The 9,118-nt window shown below is 40.1% G+C and overlaps 1 long non-coding RNA gene across 1 annotated transcript; it reads right to left on the bottom strand.

The window, feature by feature from the left end:
• Window positions 1-6,201: 6,201 nt before the first annotated feature.
• Window positions 6,202-7,880, bottom strand: LOC119789065. Its single transcript, XR_005281539.1, has 4 exons — window positions 7,760-7,880; window positions 7,579-7,658; window positions 6,888-6,976; window positions 6,202-6,676 (listed from the first exon to the last, which is right to left on the bottom strand). It is a non-coding gene; the product is annotated as an uncharacterized LOC119789065 (long non-coding RNA).
• Between the last annotated feature and the right edge of the window lie 1,238 nt (window positions 7,881-9,118).

Raw genomic sequence — 9,118 nt, forward strand, 5'->3', positions numbered from 1 at the left:
CTACCCTCACCTATGGTCATGAAATCTGGATCATGACCGAAAAAATGAGATCCCGGATCTAAGTGGCTGAAATTAGCCTCGTCCTCAGGGTGGCTGGCCACTAAAGAGAAAGGGTGAGGCTATTGGTCATCAGGAGAGGCTCTGAGTAGAGCAGCTTCTCCCCCACATCAAGATGAGTCAGTTGAGGTGGCTTGGAAATCTTTTTCGGACGCCCCCTAGTCGACTCCCTCGGGAGGTGTTCTATGCACGTTCCAACGGGAGGAGGCCCAGTGGACGACGCAGGACATGATGGAGGGACAATGTCTGTCAGCTGGACTGAGAGCGCCTCAGTTTTCACCAAGCAGAGCTGGAGGAGGTGTCTGAGGACAGGGAAGTTTGGGAGACTCTGCTGCTCCCCGCTCCTGCCCTGGATGACATGGAGACCAGGAGTATGAGTATCTGTCTGGGTTTGACGATATCAGAATAGGATTAAATAAATCAACAAATAAATAAATAAAGGAAAACCCTTAGACTAGATTACCTTATATGGAAGTATTTGAAAAGATTAATTGTATCTAGAACAGATAAATGAAAATGGTGCACAGAAGGGATTATTTTTATTTTTTGCAAACTAAAATACTGTAGTGGGGGGAATGATGATCTGTCAGCATAGTTAGTATTTTCCTGAAGGTCACCGGGATGTGATGGCTGCTCAGTTCAGGAATAACTTCACAACATAAAAAACAGCTCAGACTGTTAACTATCAAAACAAACCCCATCAAATGTGACAGAGGGTTTCTAGCACTATTGTTTCATCTTGTTTTTCTTGCTCTGCTGCCTCAGAGGTCAGAGGCAGTTGAGTAAAAAGTCAAATCTGTTCGTTTTTGTACTAGAGTGGATAAATCAAAAGGTCAAAGACACAATTCAACCTTAACTTATAAACGCAAGGACAGAGAGATGAAAAGAAAAACCTTTATAAAGCATAAAATTAAGGAAATGCCTATTATTGAAGGTAAAACTGATGCTGAAAAGAGGGAGAGCTCCTTTTTGCTTTTCAGGGAGATGGCCTTGAGTAATGTCATTTAAGCTAAACGTGCGTCCATACATTCAATTCAATTCAGTTTATTCATATATAGCCAATTCACAAAACATGTCATTTCAAGGCACTTTACTGAGAGAATTTAACCAGATCATACGGTTACATTTATTAAAAGATTTCTATCTAAGGAAATCCAGCTAATTGTATCGACTCATTGATTTGACAGCAATCCCTCACACCAAGCATGCTTGTAGTGGAGAGGAAAACTCCCTTTTAAGAGGAAGAAACTTCCAGCAGAAACAGGTTTTGTGTGAGCGGCCATCTGCTGAATCCGACTGGGGTTCAAGGAGACAGAAGCAGACATACAAAAAGAAGCAGAGATAGAAAAGACAACTGTCAACTTCCTCCACAAGTGAGAAATAGCCACGCAGACGAGCTCCGAGCCAGATTCCATGTCAGAGGATGAAGAGAGCACATCCAGTTAGTCACAGAGAACCAGGACTAGCGCCAACATCTATAAACAAAGCTGTGGATAGCAGCAGAAGCACAGCTAATATTTCTCTCCAGGATGAAGTCACAACCAAACAAGAACAGACCAGATGAATTCACTATAAGAAAAAACAGAGAGAAATAGTGTTAGAGATTTAACTTAAAAAAAAGAGAGATAGAGATAGCTCAGGATAACCTGAGCCACTCTAACTATAAGCTTTATCAAAAAGGAAAGTTTTAAGCCTAGCCTTAAAAGTAGAAATCTGGTAGTTGGTTCCACAGGAGAGAAGCCTGATAACTAAAAGATCTGCCTCCCATTCTACTTTTAGAAATTCTAGGAACCACTAGTAAACCTGCAGATTGAGAGCAAAGTGCTCTGTTAGGAACTTAGGGAACAATCAGATCTCTGATATAAGATGGAGCTTGGCCATTTACGGCTTTATAAGTGAGAAGGAGGATTTTAAATTCTGTTCTGGATTTAACAGGAGGCCATTGAAGAGAAGCCAGGATAGGAGAGATATGATCTCTCTTTTTAATTTTCATCAGAACTCTGGCTGCAGCATTTTGGATCAGCTGAAGGCTTTTAACTACAGTTTGATGACTTCCTGATAGCAAAGAATTACAATAGTCCAGCCTTGAAGTAACAAATGTATAGACTAGCTTCTCAGCACCGCCCTTGGAAAGGAAATGTCAAATTCTTATGCTATATTCCGGAAATATAAGAAGGAAATTCTAGAAACCTTTTTGATGTGGGATTTAAATGACAGGTCCTGATCAAAAATAACTCAATTATTTTTTTTTATTTCATTATCTGAGATCAGTTTAATCCATTTCAAATTAAGTGAGTGATTAATCAACTTCTTTTTCAATTAATCTAGTCTAAAGACTATAATTCTGTTTTGTCTGCATTCAAAAACAGAAAGTTAAGAGTCATCCAGGTTGTTATTTCTTCAAGACATGCCTGTAATCTGTAATGGGGTAGTTTCATTTGCATTAATAGAAGATATAGCTGGGTATCATCAGCATAACAGTGAAAATTAATCCAATGCTGTCTGAAAATTCTACAAATTGGGATCATATGAATAGTAAGAGAATTGGTCTTAGCACTGATCCCTGTGGTACTCCATCAGGGGCCGATCCAGGATTTTCAAATGGGGGGTGTGCACCGAAGGGAAATGTCAAGACAACGTGAAGCGAAATCAGTTTTTCAGTCTTTCAGAAATCAGTCTTCCAATCTTTTTCCTCTCTCATCATACATATTATAATTATTATGATGATGGTGATTATTATTGTTTTTGTAATCTCACCTGATTAAATACAAAAAAGTCTAATCTCCACAATATTTGGAGCTACGAGTGAAAACAACCTAATAAATGAACATTAAACAGGTGATTATCTCTTCTTCAATCTAATGAGGAACTACATATATATCCAAACTGAATGGTAGAAAAGTAGACCTAAGCCTGGAAGTCTATACTCATAATAAAATAAATAAAACAGCAAAACAAATTATAACTCTACTTACAAAAACAAACTATCTGTAGATATAAACTAAAAGGTCCCTGATCAGCTCTAAAAACATCTTTAGATGAACCCTTGTTGATCCCTGGAGAACCACCAAACCAGAGTAGCTCCTTACAAAGAGTTTTCAATCTTTCTGTTTAATTTTATCTTAGTCTATTTACTCATGCCAGCTGCAGCTAATGGTCTATATTACTTTTTGTTGTTTAGCTTGGTTATTTGCAGTCCTCATCTTCAAAAAACAAATTAATCAAAGACTTATTTTTTTTATTAACCTGGGCACAAACCAAACAATTATCACAATGATCAACCTGATCCAAATCCAGTGAACCGATTAACACACTCACCATAACACAGGGCAGCTCCCCATCGACTACAACCAGTTGTTATAACGAACTTCCTTGTCTGTTTTAAAAGTGCTACGCTCTGCTCCTCATCTTTACCTTAACAGTGCTCACACGCTCTTTCTACTGTATTAACAGTACACACAATATTTCCCCCCTCATTCAAAAATTGGTCAAATCGGGGACACTTCCAGTGGTAGCTTTAGTCGGGGACAGGCGGTCCAGTACGGTGACAGTCCCCAGAAATCAAGGATGCCTGTTCACCCTAGTCTTTGTGAACATACATAAGTAGCAAAGCCACAAACCTTTCATATCCCATAGTTGACCTTAGCAGCTTTAACGCCCGAGTTAGCACGTTCTGCACAAGCACTCATAACAGGTATAACTGACAGAAGATGAAGACTAATTTTTCAAATGACTTTCAAACTTTAGGCAGATTTATTTTGTCAATTTGTATACACGAGTGTATAATAAAGTTATTTGGTTTAAAACAACTCTAGGCAATTGTATTTTCCTTGAAAACAGTAATAAATATATATATTTAAACAAATAGTAATATAAAAATATGACTGTATATTTACAGTTCTAACAATATTTTTTAAATAAATATAATAACCCGTTTTACACAGCATTCAGCAGTCTGATGGCAGTAGGGAGGAAACTGTCATGGAATCTGCTGGACCTGCATCGGATGCTTTGAAGCCTCTTCCTAGAGGGCAGCAGGAAGAACAGTCCATGGTGAGGATGTGAGGGGTCATTTATGATATAAGAAGAAGGGCGGCGAGGGTGCGGGGTGCAGAGATCTTCCTGCTCTCCAATAATGGGCACTAACCAAGTGCCCTTTGGTTAGTGCTCGATGAAGGCCAAGGATAAATCCAGGAAGATCAGACAGATGTAAGAATTCTGCTCTCCAGGTGGGTTAGGGCTGTATGGTCCACTGATCAGACGGCCTCAGTGCCTACTGCAGGTATACTAATGTGGTTCGAGAGTGATGTTGATGTAGCGGGTACTGACAATACTCTCAAAGCACTTCATGACTCCTGATGTTAAGGCTATAGGTCGGTATTTATTCAGGTCTGTCTCTATCCAGCATTTGCAGACAGGGACTATAGTGGTTGTCTTTAAGCAGATTGGGACAGATGACAGTGACAGTGGGGTATTAAAGATGTCTGTCTAGTGTCAACTCAGAAAGCTGACACTAGAATCAAATCTTTCATTTATTCACCTGCAACTGGCCTATTTGAAGACATGCTGAAGCTAAAGTAGCCTGACATAAAATGTACGGTACCTTTCACTTCTGTTCCAAATAATTAAAAAGCTTTATTTGTTCTTATCCTTTCGCCAGTTCTCACTTAATTATTATTATTTTTGTTGGATTAGCAGAGTTGGATTATCCAGATCCAGAAGGTAAAAACCCTGCCTTATTCTTCATCCTGTACCCAGATGATTAGCCCCTTAGGTGATTAGTTTGTGGAGCTGGAAATTCAAATGGTTGGAAGTTAGTTCAGGCTTTTTACTCTCTGGACCTGGATTATCCACCTCTGGTTCCAAGTCCTAAACCACAGATCCAAGTCTACCCCTCTGCCTGATTAACAACAGAACCTGTGTGACAAAATTGTTGTCATTTGCACCTGCCCACTAGAGGTATTTCTGGACATCCACATACGGTAGCTGTTGTGTCTTTATTGCCTGTACATGTCAGCAAGTCCCAAATGGGGGATTGCTTTGAAGAAATACAAAAAAGGTATATTTGCCGTCTCCCAATATGGATAATTTGCCTCTTTAAATTAAAGATACAAAAACTGATAGATAGTCTGGTGAGAGATCACCTTCCATCTCCTCCTCCTCGTTTGAGCAGTGTTTACACCATCACCGTATGCCCCCAAAAGAACCCTCAGAGAAAACTGTATATCTGAATTATTTACGATTCTTCCAGGTCCAGCATGGATACTCTTGGTGTATTCAGAGTAAACAGCTAAATGTGTATCAATGGTCTAATGTAAGGTGTGTGTTGGCACTGGACTGTCTTAAATAAAACCAATTAGAACATGTTTCAGATGTTTGTGGAACATGATCTAAATGCTGTAAATTTTTCTATTTCTGTATAAAAACTGCGATATTTTTGGCTATATACAAATGTACATGTCATTTACCCAATTTTTCTTTTATGAGTTACCATTTAACTCCCCACAGGCTAACATCTAGTGTTGCTAATTAGAAACTGGTTAAAAAATAAAATGGATTTTCAGGGGCGGATCCAGGATTTTTCAAAGGGGGGTGCGCACCTAGGGGTCATGGGGTCAAGGGGTCAAGGGTCACAGGTCAAGACAATGTGAGGCTAGAAGACCAAAGAATACCATCTTCACTCTTTCACACTACCCTAATTATTCATCCAAGGGTTTTTAATTGATAATTTTAATGGATGAACATAAGTAGAATTAGCATGATTACATTACATTTTTTAAGCATGCACAAGGTTAAAAGGTATTTTGAACAAAAAAATGATCCTCATCAACAATTAAACAAGGAGTTTCTTTATTTCCAGAAATGATATTTACACGGAACATGAAATAAAAAAAAACCAAGGACTTGGGTTCAAGTATGGTTTAAGTAAGACAGAGGAGTTTTGAATATATTTTAACAAGATAAACTGTTGAAAAGCAAAAAAAAAAAAAAAAAGTTAAACCAGACAAAGAATATTGTTCTCTACTACAAACTTTAGGATGACGATAATGGGTTTACAAATGTCAACCTTCTGGGATGCTTCTAGGCAAATATGTCTATGATTTTGTTGATGTCTAACTGAATGTCCTTGTGCACATACACATACAAAAGTAGCAAAGCCACAAACCTTTCCTGTCCCATTGTTGACCTCAGCAAAGTTTTCACTGCTTTAAGACCCGAGTTAGCACTTTCCACAGAAGCACTGGTAACAGGCATGACTGACAGAAGGTGAAGAATCATATAAATGTTTGGGTAGCACTTCATATTTGTTATCTTTAGAATTTCAGGGAGAGAGCTGGGTTTTTCAACTGATGATGACCACTTTCTGTGCCACAACTTCACTTCCTGCCTGAATGTTGATCCTGACGGTAGATCATCTTTATATGATGTAAAAATGATAAAAAGTCATACTTGTCCAGCCAGTCCCTCTGGCATGTTCTTTTGGTCACCCCACTGGCTCTTCGGTTGTCTTTAAAGTCTCTGGCAGGAAAATTGAAAGATTTGGGTTTTCTGGTCTGAAGAAGTTGGAATTTTCCAGAGTCGTCCATTTCACTAATCCGGTCCTTGGCCTTTGATATATCTGTAATAAGATTGATATTTACATGATCAATTTTGTATGGGTGCTGGTGGAGTTGTAAATCTGCCTACATGAAGCTTTTGTATAGTCTTGCTTTATTATGAAATAATTATTATGAAATGTAAGATTTCAAGATTAAGCAAAAAAGTCAATCGTGTAAAACAAAAACAAAATTAGTTGTTTTGACATTGAAAAAAATACAACTATTACTCACCTATGTCATAAGTTGTTTGGGGCAATCCGCTTGGTTGAGCGCCGGCTCTTCAGTTGTCTTTACATCGAAACACGGTCCTTGTTGTTCATCTGGAAAAGAAAATAATTTTTGTGATCAGGTGAACCTTGTAATCTCAGGAGGAGCCACAAAACAATTTAATGTTGTGTTTTTATCATAAATCGTTAAATTCACTAAACAGATATCACCAGGTGCACAAAACGGAATATACTTAAAAGTAAATTGTATTTTTATTGTAAACAAATTACACCAGATTTGTAGTTATCATATCACAATGTTAACAAGACTCCCTTAGACTCCAAGCATGTGCTTAGAGCATTCATTGACTTGGATCCTTACAGTGTACTAATCGATAAAAGTTAGTAATGTTTTCATAAAGGATACCATTCTTATTTTTAACAGTACAACACATGTGGTACAGGTTTAGACTCAAAAATACACACTACAAAATAACTATTGTATGCATGTCAATGGCAACTAATGTTGCTTATTTTTGTTAATTGTACACTCTTTTTATTACTTATCAAACACTGCAATTTTCATAACTTTCCCGTTACTGGTTAAAGTATTCCTACAATTGCATTACTTTGCAACTTTAAACAACTTGTTTATCAACAATCATCAATGTTGAGAATGTTTTCTCATTATCAACATTTTCTAGCAATCATCATACCTTTTATCTGTGTGTCTCCAATATCTGAACGTTCATACAGGTCAACACTGTGGTCATTTTCTGTAGTTGTGCCAGGTCCACTGAAGAATAAAAAACAAGATATAAACATTTCAATCTGTGTTATTTAGATAATAGACATAAGCCTATAGAAAATAAAGTGATAAAGTTGTTTTCTACTTACCCTTCTGTTGGATTGGACCAGAATCTTAAAAGAGATGGTTGTCTGGTTTTCTTGTTTGGCCTTAAATCTTCCAGGTCTCCTCGTGCTCGCAACGACGCTATTGTGGTATGGCAAACCAATTGGGCCAATAATCGTCCGTACAATAACGCGCAGTTCCAACCCGTATTTTACGCGAGCGCGCGTTTTTTACGTCACTGCATGTTCTGCCTGGAAACGCACGGTGACGTAAAAAACGCGCGCTCGCGTAAAATACGGGTTGGAACTGCGCGTTATTGTATGGACGATTATGGGCCCAATTGGTTTGCCATATCCCAAAGGGGGGTGCGCGCGCCCCCCGCGCCCCCGCCTGAATCCGCGCCTGATTTTAAAATCACTCCTTTCGTTCAGACCCCAGCTCTCGTTAGCACACTTCCCCTCTCCTATGTGATCCTGGCCTTGCCCATCTCCATTCTCTCCAAACGCACTCCTAAGCCCGAGAGAAAGCGGGTGGACCCCTGCCCTCTATGACACTCTCCTGGGCGACCCTCTGCTCTGCTCTCTCCTCGCCCGCTGTCAGCCTGCTGCTCAGGTTCACGGCTCAGGTCCGCCTCTCTCCCATCTACAGCACCCGTCTTCTCTCCATGCTCTGCTCCTCGCAGCAAGGGAGACGGAAGGAAGCACTGGGAGAGCGCCACTCATTGTCCTCCTCCTCCTCCCATGCCACGCGCCACACGGTGACCACCAGGGTGAGGCCACACCGACGAGACGCCGACGGGAGCAGGAGCCTCTCGGTGAGCCGGTGCGAGGCGAAAAAGTTGTTGCAAGTGACATTGCGTGGCCTGCACCACTCGAATCCCCAGGTCCCTTTCGGGGGGACTGCCCTGCCCATGTATACACTGATCCCCCAGGCATAACTGGAACGGGCGTCACATGCGACCCCCAGCTTGATCCAGTACTTGCCCGGCCTGCTGGGGATGTACTGTTGGAAAAGGCACCTTCCTGGCACCGCTTGCCACCCACTGGCACTTTGTTCAAAACCTGACGAGCCAAATCTCTCGCTCGCTTTCCCCTAGGCTTCTATGCATTCTAGGGGAGGTTGAATTCCACGTGGGATTTTCCTGGAAGATAGCTGACCGTAGCTTGACCCCTTTCTCCTGCCGTTAATGCTACCGACTGTGGTGTATTGTATAGTGATGGTGAGATGAAGCCTCATGAGGTATTTAGCCATTTTGGCAAACAGTTCATGAAGCTTCATGTGCACATGTCACCAACTACTGGTGGAGAGCAGAACTATAGTTAGTAATATAATCTGTGATCTCTTTACAATTGTTTTTCTTTTTTCTCCCATTTAAGTTCCTTTGGAATTGTTAATAATTGGTG

Source organism: Cyprinodon tularosa, unplaced genomic scaffold (assembly GCF_016077235.1).
Source record: "Cyprinodon tularosa strain WSP-4 unplaced genomic scaffold, ASM1607723v1 ctg33, whole genome shotgun sequence".
Lineage (NCBI taxonomy): Eukaryota > Metazoa > Chordata > Actinopteri > Cyprinodontiformes > Cyprinodontidae > Cyprinodon > Cyprinodon tularosa.